A 15,721-nucleotide genomic window follows, 5' to 3' on the forward strand; every position below is an offset into this window, starting at 1 on the left:
TACCAAGGGAAAACTCCACAAGGGGGAAAACCCTTTGTAATTATTCTTCTATTAGATTGTCATAAAATGTTCATCACAGAGTACAAAGAGAAATATCCATCAACAAGAGTAAAATTCAAAGGCTTTTAGTATCAACCAATTCAACCAACCATAAATACAATATATCAATGATGAAAAGTCATATCTAGTCAACTGTCACAAATCTGCAATTCTGTCCAAGTCAATAACAGTCAAAGTGCACCCTAACCAATCAAAGTCAACAATCAAATTTATATTTTAGCAGCTCAGTGAACAACCCATAACTCAACCTTAATTTATGGTCAAAGTTAGCCCAAAACAGTCAACTAAAGTCTGGTCAAACTCGGTCAAAGGAGAGAGAATTTTTTTGGTCAAATCTACGATTTCCTATGGTCAATACTAGTCCAACTGCCCAAAAAATCTTGATTATTGTGCCAGTCAACTTAACCTCAAAAGATCAAAATTTTCCTAGTCGAAGCAATTCAAAACATGAAGTCAAACTCAATCAAACATTGGTCAAACCCTTGAGCTAAAAAAGTCAACACAGAAAAGTCAAACTAGCCTCCAAGACTCTTGCACATGTGAAGAAGAACAACTATCTCAGACCTATACGAACCAATAAAAGCAAGAGATAGAAGAAGAATGTGTTGTGTGTTGTCTAAATGAGCTCGAGGTCACTTGTATTTATATGTGTTAGAGGGTTAATTCGCCCTTAGGCCAACCTTGAAAATTTTGACATTGTGGGCTTCACTTCAAAAATATACTTTCCCTTATCCAAATCCATTGCTTCAAAGGTATAAATTGGTCATCTCGGAAAGAGTAATTTAGTCCCATGATTGGAATTTGTCACTGAGTTTACAAATTAACATATTCGATTGAAAGGAAGACTTCCAGGCAAAACTAAATCATACACTCGAGAGAAGGTGGAGGAAAACATTCCTCAGCTCATTTAGTAGAATCTTTGGGAACCAAAATCCTCCCAAAATGGGGGTGTGTAATCCATATTGGATCATTATAATGTTTTACATCCATCTCAATTCTTTCAAAGTAGAAAAAGTGGAGGTATTAACTCTCAAGACCATTGGTAAAAGAGTGGAAAAAGTGGAGGTATTAACTCTTAAGACCATTTTTACCAAAGAGACCCAGTTTGGAAAAACGAGGTCTAAAACCTTCTAGGAGCATTTTGAGGCATCAAAAAAAGTTTTTTGGGGATAAAATTTTTTTGCCTAGTTTTGAAACTTTTTTTCATATTCTCCACACGGAGACCTTTCCAACGATGCAAGAATTATGTCAATCAATGGCTATATGCCACTCAGAAGTTGAACTTCATATTTTCACCACCATAATTCGAGAGGATGCCACATCAGCCCCCATAATTCGTGAAAAGGGGCTATCCATGTGCTTATTACAAATAAGACTCTAAAATAGTCTATAGTGTAACTTTGGTTAAGAGTTGAAGTAGTCAAACCTAACCACTAGTAGGTTTTCGGGGTGTGCTACAGATCAGGGTCGATTTCCACCCATTTCGAAAGGGGATGAGCAGTGTTTATAGGTTAAGTTTGATTGGTAAAGGGGGGTTGAATTCATCTTTACATTGTTGGATGAGGCTAAACAACATATTAAAGGTTGAGTCTAACCTTTATTGGGGTCGAGTTTCATAAGCTAAAGAGGGTCATGAGACTCTTCCTCAGTTGGTCGAGATTAGTAACTGTTATCCATGGCAACTCCTTAAAATAAATTTTAGTTTGATTAATTATTGTAGATAAAGTTTTTCACCACTGATCTTTTCATCTATCTGCTTTTTTTCTGAAAGAGTTTTTTGTGCTTACATTTGAATATTTATGGAGGAAGGATAGGTCCATTCTAATTGTTTTGGAGGAATTCCCATATTCTCTTAAACCCATTTCTCTCACTCATTCCATTTCATCCACAGACCCATTCCCAATTCTAGTTGCAATTACCCATTAACCCAACTCTAGCCGCAATTCCATTCTTGTATTACACTTAACTCTAGTCGCAATTCCATTCTTGTATTATACTTAACTCTAGCCGCAATTCCATTCTTGAATTATACTTAACTCTAGCCGCAATTCCTTTTCTCTTTTAAATGTTTTAAAACATTCATAAGCCATAAGCCACAAGTCCATTTATATATATATATATATATATATATATATATTGCATTGTATATAACCCACCTCCCTCGATGCATAAACTGGGCCTGCAGGCCACATGTCATCATATCGCATAAATTGGCCCCCTGTCTCCTTTCCAATTGTGATTGCGTAATCGCAATCATAACCCGCAATAACCACCACAGTAACTAAGGCCCATTCCCCCGACCATTGCCAATTGCGATATGCGTGGAACTCGTCGAATCGGAAATATTATATGCTATATTTTATTACATTTAGTGTTCAGGCCATTCTAATTGTTTTGGAGGAATTCCCATATTCTCTTAAACCCATTTCTCTCACTCATTCCATTTCATCCACAGACCCATTCCCAATTCTAGCCGCAATTACCCATTAACCCAACTCTAGCCGCAATTCATTTTCCCTTTTAAATGTTTTAAAAAATTCATAAGCCATAAGTCGCAAGTCCATTATACATAAACATAAACACATATATATATATACATACACACACACACACACACACACACACACATATATATGTATATATGTATATATATATATATATATATATATATATATATATATATATATATATATATATATGTGTGTGTGTGTGTGTAGATATTTCATTGTATATAACCCACCTCCCCCGGTGCATAAACTGGGCCCACATGCCACATGTCATCATATCACATAAATCAACCCTGTATCTACTTTCCAATTGTGATTGCGCAATCGCAATCGCAACCCACAATAACCACCGCAATAACCAAGGCCCATTCCCCCAACCATTGCCGATTGCGATATGCATGGAACCCGTCGAATCCGAAATACTATATGCTATATTTTATTACATTCCGGGTCCGGGTTTACAGTTAAGTCCTTCCCTCCTCTGCTAGCTGATTGCTATAAATTCTTCCTCCCGCTGATTGCGATATCGCAATCAGGGATCGCATAAACCCGTCACCTCTCCTCCGCTGATACCACAATTCCTCCCCACTAATTGTGATATTGTATAAAGTCCTTTCTCCCACTTGATTGTGATATCACAATCGGGCATTACACAGTCTTAGTTTTTGCTCCGTTAATCCGTCTAACTTGCGATTGTGATTGTCATGTGTGAGAACCCTCCCCGAATGTGATATTTTATGTAACACATTCTATAAGCCATCATGTCGGGCCATTGGGGAATTACCATGAATTAGTGTTAAGAGGACCCTCTCCTATGTTGTGATTGTGATGTAAAATAGGCCCGAATCAATGACCCAGATCAACAAATGTTAAAGTGTGCATTCTGCTTCCACTCCATGAGACAACGAAGTTGTTTATCGATGTTTCTTCAGCAGCATGGTTATTAAATGAAACACAGAGAAAATAGACAGCAAGACACAGAGACAATGAGGCACTTTCAGCACATTTTAATAGCAAACAACAAAGCAAGATTTCAAAGGGCGAGATGTTCGAGTTTCCACAAATACAGACCACGCTTTAAATTATTGTAATAGTCCATACGACTCCCATTTGCATTCAAACTTTGTTGTAATAGAATTCCTATGAAGGCTCAAGTTTTATTAATCAGATAGGATTAGATCTCATAGTTTTCGATTGAATTTATCCTAGGTGGAAAATTATGTAATGGGATATCTTCCCTATAAATATGTAGATTTTCGACTCTGCATAGGGGGGGATTGGTGATGGGAGAACCACTATTGTATTTTTTTCAATTCATAAAAAATACAGTTTGGAGAAATTATGTTTTATCCTAAGATTCATTCTGGTTTCAGTCCCATCATGTCATGTTCCTTTGTTGTTATTAGTTTTCATAGTTTGTTGATTACTTGGAAATCTATCAAACAGCTCCAACTTCCTTCAATTTGTTGTGATTACTGTGAATGTCCTTATCCACCTTAGTAAACCAAAGATGCCTCAGTTTCCATAAAACAATGTTGTTTATTGTTGTTTTTATTTAATTGACTCCATGCCCAATGGTGGTTGTCCTCACACTCTTTCACCTTAAAATCACATAGAAAACCAGAGTTAGCCATTTGCATTCTTAAAAAATATTGAGAGATCCCTCTCAGATTAGAAGGGCTAACTTACAATCAAAAGTTGGATTGAAATAGTTACTTTGGGCTTAATGGTTGACACAGCTCGACCCCCACTAGCCCGATTGATAAGAGTAACTATCCTCGGGATGTTCATGGACTAAAACTCAGTGTGATAAACGTGTTCCATAATCTAGTATATCTTTGTGCATGGGGATGAGAGCTAATAAGAAAAAAGGGGAACGATTTAGTGAGGAGTTGAGTTGATTTATGAAAGAGGTTTAGTCCCTCTCTTCGCTGCCAATCAAACTACAAAAAGGGTGGAATTTGTTGTACGTTTTGAGGGTTGAAAGAGTTTTTTGTTAATTAGTCTACTATAGGTCTCTGTAGTTAAATTTCCAAACTTCATTCTGGGTGTTATTATACAACCAAACCATATGATCTGTATACTATAGGTCTCTTTTATTTTTCTTTTATGTTGTTGTAGCTTTCTTCCTATTGGAATGTACCTCTATGGGTTTATTGAAAATCATGTTATGTTGGATTGGAGTACTTTCATGGTGAATTTATGTTACTATGTTCATTTTATTTAAAATAAAAATACAAAAACACACATACAACCGTTAGCATGCAAAGTGTTTGATGAAACACCTCAAATACAAACTCAACAAAACTTAGAGAAATCAATGGGGAAATTGGGATATTCCAAGGGGGTATATTACATATTTCCACATGAATGTGTCAAATGGGTGAAAAAAATATTTTCACATAAATTGATAAGATAATAAAATTAATATATTTATGGGTTATTTTCATGTAAATGGATAAAAATAAAAATAAAATAACTTAGGAAAGGGGTTCCTTAAGCTATTTCCATGAGTGAAAGTGGATTTTAGTGTAGTAAACCCATACTAACACATTGTGTTTTGATAATCCCAACAATTTTTCCTAGATGATCACATTTTTGTGATAACACACATTATATAGGAGACATAAAGCATTCCCTATTTCATTGAAGACATTATCTTATCATAGAATTAGGGGTATACCTAGGAACATGACCCATATAGCGACAAAATGCACATGGGTAGACTTTGCATCAAATTGAAGTTTCCATTTTTAGGAATAGGGCTTGGAAACCCCATAACCATCTAGTTTGTAATATTTCATTCACATATTTTCTTAAGTAGAGAATCCAAATCAACCATCCTTTAACTAGCTAGTACCATGCTTCATAGAGTATATCAAAGAAAAAAATGTTATCTTTTTTTTTTAATATGGGATTTTAGGGTTTCAAAATTCATATGTTAGCTTGGGAATTTCCCTGCAATGGTCAAGTCTTCAATGTTCATGATCTCATGAAGTTTTTTTCCTTCACCCAACTTCAAGTTTGTGGCTTTTGATTTTCTTTTAATACATCTATGATGTTTTATGAATCTCTCAAACCTCCCTATCCCAACTCTTCTTGGCTGGGGGAAATAGATTTACAAGTTGGACCTCCTTTCATCATTTCTCTAGACAACATAATTCTAATAACATTCACTCGTCAATACCTCCCACTAATTCATTTGAACCCCAAAAACCTACCTTATTTTAGTTATCAATTAAAATTCCCCAATCATCAAAGGGCATATTATCTTGAAAATTATGTGAACATGCATAAGAGGTTATATTTATGTGTGATTTAGACTTGAGAAATGGCTCCCAAGGTAGAGAAGAGACCAATTGGAAAGCAGTTGGTTGTAGGGAAATCACTCACTATAAAGAAGAAGATCGTGGTGGAGAAATCCCTTTCCACTATAATTATTTAAGGGAATGACTCTATCTTTATACAAAGGGTAATCTACTAACAATATTTTCATCAAAGTTTCCCCTCTTCACCCCAGTGATTAAATTTCACCCAAAACCAAACCAATATATGCATCTCTAATTTTTAAAGGGATCGATCTCTTGAATTGTGACATCCTACTATGCTAGAATAAATTAACTCTATTCCTATGTGGCTATAATGTAGTTTAAAGGTTTTCATTGCAGTCCCTTTTGTAGCTCAAATTTCAAGATCATTCATGATTAATCCCTCCTTGCTTTCGTTCGCTTAAATCTCATAAATTGGAATTATTCATTGATGAACTAAAATATTTTATATTCTTCCAAACTAGAGATGGTAAGGTTTACTATGAGGGATCATAAGAGTATTAACAATGATTTAATTTCCAAGTATTTTATTACATCTTTAAATGTTACCAATTTTTTACTTTATTGAACTCATGTTCATTTATTATGTTTCTACAAAGTGAGGATGAGGAGGGTTCATATGATAAGTATGGAACTTACAACAATTTAATTGACTTATGATGACTAATTCATTTCATTTATATATATATATATATATATATATATATATATATATATATATATATATATATATATATATATATATATAGATCTATATATATATATATATATATATATATATATATATATATATATATATATATATATATATATATATATAGATCTATATATATATATATATATATATATATATATATATATATATATATATAATGTTCTACAACAATTTGACGTTTCCCTAGGATAGTAGTGTACTACTTACTAATAGAATGAGAAATAAGATGGTTATTTAGCAATTTAATTCAAAATTTCATCATTGTGTTTACATATACAAGGGATCCGATGCAAACCTCTTTTAGAGTGTAAAGCTCTATGAAAGGTTTGCACCTTACACCTTGAGAGATTTGATCCCTCTCAGTGCTTGATAAATCTAAGGTTAAGTTGGATCTAGGTTGGTTTTAGTCGTGGGTAGTCACATAAAGTTTGTAGTTGATCAACATTGTGTATATGCATGTGTCTAATATTGATTCAATCATTTGAAATATACTCGCTTTTCCCCATTGGTTGAAAGTATAGATGGTATTATTGAGAAGGGTTAATGTTAATATTTCTTCTTTAGCTTTTATTATAGTGACACAATTTGTAGTTGATCAACATTAGGTGGATGTGATTTCGATGTATGTGTCAATTTATATTTCTATTTCATTATTATTCACTTTTTAATGCATTGATTGCAATGTAAATTCCAATTTATATTTCTATTAATGATACATGTGTAGAATTGTTGATTTTAGGGTACTTGCCAATTTCTATTCATTGCTCATGTGTATTGGTGGTGTATCTATGGAGTTGATTATAAGAGTGTCTACATTGTTTGACAATGTTTTTAATCAACACCTTGGATAAACTAAATATTTAATGTTTCATGCATCTATTTAATGGTTTGTAACAACCCTACTTTTATTGAATATGTCAAATTTGAAATATTGTACATTGAAATCAATACATGTACACTAATTTCAATGCATTGATTTCAATGTACATGGAAATTCTTAGATTTGTTGACTTTAATGCATGTGACAATTTCTATCCAATTTCTAATGCATTGATTTGAGCATATAGGATAATTTATATTCAGTATACATATAGATAAATATTGATTTTAATGTACATATCAATTAATATTCATTGCTCTTGTATCTATGGAGTTGATCATCAGAGTGTCAACGTTATTGGGCAATGTTTTTTATCAACACCTTGGGTATCATAAATACTTCATCGGTCATGCTTATATTTAATGGATTGCCTTTTTTTCTACATAAATTTAAGAATAAATTAAGCCCATGGTCATAGCTAATAGGAAGAAGTATAAATCAAAAACATCCTAGAGAAGGGTAGTATTATCTAAACCTTACTAATTCCAAATGTTTGCATCCTTATGGTTCTTTGTATATATTATACTATTTCCATACAGATGTAACTGAGGGTTGATACAAAATTTTCCAAAACAATCTATAAGAGAATCCCTTAGTACAAAGAAGTTAATTGGGAGGTGCCTTTGCACCAGCATGAATCTTTGCGACCTTTTTATTCATTACACTTGACTGATATAACAAAATGCAAAGGAAAGAGACTAATAAACCCATACCTAGGGACAAAGACACAAACAAAAAACATGGAGAGGGATGATTCTTCACTTACTCTTACACCACGCACTCCAAGGAATCCAATCCCAAAACTACATCTAGACTCAAATTACCAACAAGGCTTAAGCAAATGGCCTTGAATGTTAGTGAAAAATCGTTTTAATTCATGTATCTCCAATTAATGGAAATAGAGGGAACTATTGATTGCGTACAATTCCCCATAATCCATGAATGTTTGAGTCTTACACCAAAACATGGACGATTTCCTTGACAGATGCAATTAGAGAGATAGTCTAGGAAGAGATTACTAACCTTTTATAAATCTGAAGTGAGGAAAGATTCACTAAATTATGGGGGCCTTGCCTAAAACAAGTCTTAACAAAATGCCTTCATAATTGTTCACAACAATATCACACAATTACAACACGGGAGTTGATAGATGGTATAATAATCATGAACGATGTCATCTATGACCATCATGTGGGATGGTGGTGGATTTATAACCTCTATTATTAATAGGTGTTAAAGGAAGATTGCGGTGGGACTTGCATGGATCCTTTCTAATCAATAAACACCCTTGTTTCTTAGCCCTAATGTTGGGTTGGCATCTAGATCCACCATAGTATTAATTTTCCTTCTTACATGATACCATTCCACTTGACAATTTTTGCTTAATGTGGATCTTATATTTCTCATAATTACTTCTTACTAAAAAATCCTTAGCCTTTTGATTCCTTAATCATGTGCTTTGTAATGATTAAAAATCCTCTGATGAATCTTAAGGAGTGAGGAGAGAAGGATGGAACAATAATGATCCCCTAGAGAATAGCATAGGATTCAACCATTTTATTTGATAAATTTCTTAATTTCCATGCATACTTACATTCAAGAGTTCTTATTGAGTAAACGATTGCCTCCTTCTCTGCACCTACCTCCCCTACTTATATTTAATGGATTGTTAGAACCTTATTTTTATTTAATATTGAGTATGTTGAATGATAGAATGAAATTCAAATTGAATCAAGTGATATTGATGAAATTGAATACCAATAGTGGGAGTGGGAGGAACGGGAGGGTGTATTCTCAACCTTGATGAAAAAATGAAATTGAGTACAGTTGGCGATTGCACAAATAATGTGGCAAAGGCATATGGATTACTACAAAGGATGCTTCTAGAAAAATAAGCTAACATCAAATATTTGGAGGTGTTGGGAGATTTGGAATTGGTTATATCACCTTGTTTATGGATCTTTGCCTTAGGATTGCAATTTGCAGAGCACTATTGATTGAATCAGGAATCCAAAACTAGCCTTCTCTACTATTAGCTTCTTTCATGTGTTGAGAATGAACAATTTTGTTGTAGATGATCTCGCAATAAAGGTGTAAACTTGGACACAGGAATCTTATTGAGAAATGGTATTCCTTCCCTCACAACTCTCCTTAAAAATGGCTCTACTATGGATTGTAAATTTTTTTGTATCTACAGGTATTTTGGAGAATCTACACCTTTGAAGGCCATGTATCCTTTAAGATAGTAAAACAACTAACTGAAATTGAGAATAAAGATCACTGTGAGGCTATAGGTATAGCTGGGCTTGAAGGATTTTCAATGTATTCACCTATTGTATGGGTCACGATCCCGGTGCAATTTTTTATTTAATATAATATTCTCATCACAGTTAAAAAAGTTTTTAAAAATTGAATACAAATAGTGTGAACAAGATTATTATTAGTGTAGATTTAGTAATTAGTACTATATTCATAACACTATAGATGATATTTTTTTATATGCTAAAGGTTTTCATTCTCATATTTATATAATTGAAATTTCCATTCAAAATTTTGTATCTGGTATTCAATTTATTATTGAATCATTAAATTTTATGCATGAATACATTATCACTATCGAGTGAATATAATGTGCATTTAAAAGGTCCATTTTATTGACATTCTATGGAAACTATGTGGCAAATTTCACACGACTTGTAGAATGAATGTCTTTCGGATTAATCACATCAATGGGATTTGGTCGACAATTCGAACCAACTAATGTGGTTCATCCACATGACTTCCGAAGTAAATTGTTAATATTTTACCTTGGTAAGTCATGCGCTCTACCATATATTATTGAATTTTTTTTTTCACGAACTTTGGAGATCGATGACCGCTACATCCACAGAATATGTGTACCAGGAAGATCCACCCGAAGAGATCACTTCCCACTGGATCAACCACAGTGCCTGACCCCAAGGGTGTCGAGAGAATTGAACTTGTGACCTTTCAATAGTAAAGGTGCTTTAATGACGAGGGTTCGACCAATTGATCTAACCCTCAAGGCTTACTATATATTACCAATTGTTGTGCAATAATCTTAATTTTCATCCATACAATCTTTAAAATGCATTATCATCTTATTTATCTCTACATGATTTTAAAATTCAAATTTTACAAATGTTAAATACTCGCCATGTGACCATGTCAACACATTAATTACATTATTTATGTTCAATGTGTCTAAGCTAAATTGAAGTGCACATGGCCATTCATGAATTTTATTTATCAACCTATATAAATTTTTATTTTATGGATTTATAAAATTACCAATCCATACATCTTAATGCACTCACTTCATCGATCCTCAAGCTCTATATGAAGACCTTATGTGTGATCAAGTAGGAGAAATATTATCCTTATAATAATGTCACGTAAACCAATCATGTGAATATCTATGTACATGAGCTTACTTGTATTATTATTATTATTATTTTAATTGACTCGACTTTTTTTCGTTTAATATAATGTTATCTAAAGCTAACATGACAACATCTCCACCATATTGGGCTATAGAGCTCCTCTCAACACAACAGTTTTTTTTTCTTCGATGGCATGAAATTGATTGAATGTCAATGGTGTAAAATTTCATAGTTGTGTTTGTGGTACATGTTTTTTTTTTTCATGATGTGAAATTGACCGAATGTTGGTGGGGTATTGCATTTATATGTACACAATTTTTGTTCTTGTGACCAATACATAGTAGAATAGATTTATATTGATCATCATTGACATCAATATTTAAATATTATAAAATTAATAAATAATTCTTATTTAATAGTAGTGACTATTTATATTAGATAAAATGTGTGCCTGGTCACAGCATGTACACAAGGATTACATATGTTATCATGTGATTTTTCCTTCTTATGAAAGCTATTACTTTTAGAATATTTTGTTGCGTCATAGAATGTTACAAAATTGACTACAATTGAAATGTGTACAACCGAAAAAAAGTATGCCTAATAACTATTGAAAAATGGAGAAAGAAATTCTTAATTTGATTTTTCCTTAATTAAATTGAGAAAATTCGAAATTACACATCAACAAGTAGCTTGGATGAGTTAACTGAGGTGACATGGTTGTTAGCACTCAGTTAGATTAGTTAATTTGAGTTAGGGACATGAAATCCAGCTGTCTGGAGTGATTCCTAAATTTTAGGAGCCTAGGTTGAGTTAATTTCAGTTGTATCAATTTAAATCAATTAAATTGAGTTATGGTCAATTAAACTAGTTCCAATTGTTGGAGGAACTAGTGGAGGCTCTAGTATTGGGGTGTGTAGTCAGTAAAAACTTAGTGATCAACTAGTTAACTGATCAATCAGCCTAAATTAGCTCACGCGTGCAGAGAATACAAGTTAACCAGTTGAGATTGGAGTGTTGGAAATAATACTGAGAGGGGGGGTGAATCAGTATTATCTAATTCTTTTAATAAATCTTCCTTATTTGTTCTTTGAATTAGTTTTGCATGTCAGTACCATAAAATAATGAGCATGAACAAAGAAAAACAGATAGTCACACCAAAGAACACAAGATGTAAGGTGGAAACCCAATGTGGGTGAAAACCACCTGCTGCAATATGTCTCTATCTTCTTTCAAATTAGAAACTCCTTTTACAATGGTTTTGTACTGGTGCAGTCCTTTACCAGTATGCAGGTTGCAACCTGCAGAGAGCTACAACTCTCTCTCGTTTTCCAGTCTCTCCTGGAAGGGAGCTACAACCCCCTACTTCTTTTCTTACAAGGACCACTTTTCATAAATTTTCAAACTGGATCCATAAGCATCAAATGATCATCAAGTATAAGAGAATCACCCAATCAACTGTAGTAACCAGATCAACAATAATAGGACCAAAACCAGAACACAACAATGATAAACAAAGATTTTAAGAGAAGTAAGCACCATGTTCAACTGCTCGCCTGCTTACGTAAGCACCCTGCTCAACTGCTTGCCTGCTTACAATACGCACCCTGCTCAACTGCTTGCCTGCTTACAGTACGCACCCTGCTCAACTGTTTGCCTGCGTACCTCGCTCTGAGTCCATTGAACTGCCTGCGGACCTTCGCACCTGCAACCCTTCTGTGCCTGCGTACCAGCGCACCTGAAACCCTTCTGTGCCTGCGTACCGGCGCACCTGAAACCCTTCTGTGCCTGCGTATCGGCGCACCTGAAACCCTTCTGAGCCTGCGTACCAGCGCACCTGAAACCCTTCTGTGCCTGCGTACCGGCGCACCTGAAACGCTTCGTTCCTGCGTATGCACGCCCTTTTCTTTCACTGTACCTGTGTACCTTCGGGCATAGATGATTTCAAGACTTCAGAAATAACCCAGACAGTCAGATCTACAGATCTGAACATGCGCCAAAGAGATCTCAGTCCATCAATAGATTCGCCTTATTTAGATCTAGACCAGATCTAGCCCTCATAAGATATTCAACCCAAAACATTCTCAAGCCAAATGATCTCCTTTGCTTTATATAGGAAAGTTCTTCCTCAAATCATGGATCAATACCACGCGCCGACACCATAATAACATAATACCGTCGGCTAAATACCAAGAGTAAAACATAAGAAAACCCCACATGTGAATTTCTTTGCCTTGAAATGTGTGCACTGGGGGTACGCACCTCCTGAACGGGATAACTGCGGGTATGTACGCACTTTATGTAACACCGACCTGCGTGTACGCACCTTATGTAAGGTGTACCTGCGTACCCCTTATTTTCTTCAATATTTGATAGCTGATCATCAATCTCTGCTGCTGACTTGAAGTACTGTGATCTTATCACCTGAATGGGTTGCCATCAAGGACAACACTTTAGCCATAATGCCAACAATCTCCCCCTTTGGACTTGATGGCAACCTCAAAACTTCAGCTTCATTCTCCCCCTTTGACATCAAGGGCAAAGGGTTATGCTCCCCCTAAGAACATGCTCCCCCTGAATATGAACCAGATCTACAATGAAGAACCATAATCCACCATGAAAGAGATAGAGACATATTGCAGCTACTTCCAAGATCTCCTTTTGCACATCCTCCATAATGCCAACAATGCATTATATGCTCCCCCTGAACCTGTACCATCAATCAGAAGAGGTTCACCAATAAGATGATGCATCAACAACCCCCAGCTTTTGCCTGAGGTATTCAAAAGTGTCCCTGGGCAATGGTTTGGTGAGAATATCAGCAACTTGTTCCTTAGAAAGAACATACTCCAACTTGACCTTCTGTTCAAGCACTTGTTCCCGGAGAAAATGGTACTTGATTGGTATGTGCTTGGTTTTTGAATGCATAACAGGATTCTTTGAGATGCTGATTGCACTTGTGTTATCACATAAGATGGGGATTGGTTGTGTACAAGTGATTTGAAAATCCTGCAAAGTCTGCATCATCCAAAGGAGTTGGGTGCAACAAGATGCAGCAGCAACATATTCCGCTTCAGTTGTAGACAAGGCAATTGAACTCTGTTTCTTGCTGAACCAAGATACCAGTCTGGAACCCATAAAGAACGCACCACCACTTGTGTTTTTCCTGTCATCCACGCTTCCGGCCCAATCTGCATCTATATAAGCATGAAGTGTAAGATCTGTATCTCTAGGATACCATAAGCCATAATTTTGAGTCCCTTGAAGATATTTGAAAATTCTCTTCACTGCCTGAAGATGAGTCTCCTTCGGATTTGCCTGAAATCTTCCAACTATTCCAACTGCATGCATGATGTCCGGTAGGGTACCTGTCAAATAAAGTAAACTTCCAATCATAGATCTGTAGGTTGGTTGATGTACTGCTGCAGATTCATCATTTGTACTGAGGCTACATCCTGTGACCATGGGTGTACATACTGGTTTTGCATCTTCCATACCATATTTCTTCAAAATCTGTTTGAGATACTTGGTTTGAGATAAAAAGATTCCTCCTTCTTTTTGTTGGATTTGCAAACCAAGGAAATATGTCAGTTCTCCTAGCAAGGACATTTCAAATTCTTTCTGCATGACCAAGGCAAAACTTTGACTCATAGCTTCTTCATTGCTCCCAAAAATAATGTCATCTACATACACAACAGGTATTAGCAATTTGTCATTTTCAACTTTTATATAAAGATTGCTATCTACTGATCCTTTTGAAAATCCTTGTTGATGAAGATATTTGTCCAAATAGTAGTACCAAGCTCTTGGAGCTTGTTTGAGACCATAGAGAGCCTTCTTCAATCTGCATACAAGATTTGGATAATTTCCAAGAATGAACCCATCTGGCTGTTCAATGTACACTTCTTCTTCCAAGTCTCCATTCAGAAAGGCTGATTTCACGTCCATTTGCAATACTTTGAAGTTTTGAAAACTTGAGAGAGCAAGGAACATTCGGATGGCCTCAAGTCTTGCAACAGGAGCAAAGGTTTCTTCAAAGTCTATTCCTTCTTGCTGCGCATACTCTTTACAAACAAGTCTGGCTTTGTTTCTAATTACTTCTCCATTTTCATTCAATTTATTTTTGAAGACCCATTTTGTTCCAATAACATTCTTATCTTTTGGTCTAGGAACCAGCTCCCAAGTGTTGTTCTTTTCGATCTGCTCAAGTTCTTCATCCATTGCTTTCACCCAACATTCATCTTCGCATGCCTCTTTCACATTTTGTGGTTCAGTAGAGGAGAGTAATGCCAAATAGCTTGAAGCTTCTGCAACTGTTCTTCTTGTTTGTACACCTGCTTCTTTCTGCCCCATAATCTGAGATTCTGGATGATTCTTCTGAACATATCTGGATGGAGTCTTTTCTTCTATTCTTGTTTGCTCCTCTGGTTCTTCTTGAGGTTCTTCTTGAGGTTCTTCTTCTTCGTCATTCTGTCAGTGGGGGTAGCATTCATCTTCTTCGAAGTCTTCATGATGTACTTGCCTAGGAATGTATTCCTTCTCATCAACCACTACATCAATGCTGTCAACAATTCTGCCAAGTCTTTTATTGTAGCATTTGTATGCTTTGCTATGTGGAGAGTAACCAAGAAGAATGCCTTCATCTGCTCTAGGTTCAAGTTTGCCAAGCTGCTCATCAGTATTCTTGATATAGCATTTTCTCCCAAAGATTTTGAAGTGCTTTACTAAAGGAGTCCTACCACTCCAGAGCTCATGAGGAGTTTGAGTGCTGTTCACCCGGACATTTGTTTTGTTGAGAATAACAACCGCAGCATGTGCAGCTTCAC

This window comes from Pinus tabuliformis, chromosome 4_2 (assembly GCF_031772625.1).
Source record: "Pinus tabuliformis cultivar Carrire ecotype Pingquan chromosome 4_2, CPIR1, whole genome shotgun sequence".
Classification (NCBI taxonomy): Eukaryota; Viridiplantae; Streptophyta; class Pinopsida; order Pinales; family Pinaceae; genus Pinus; species Pinus tabuliformis.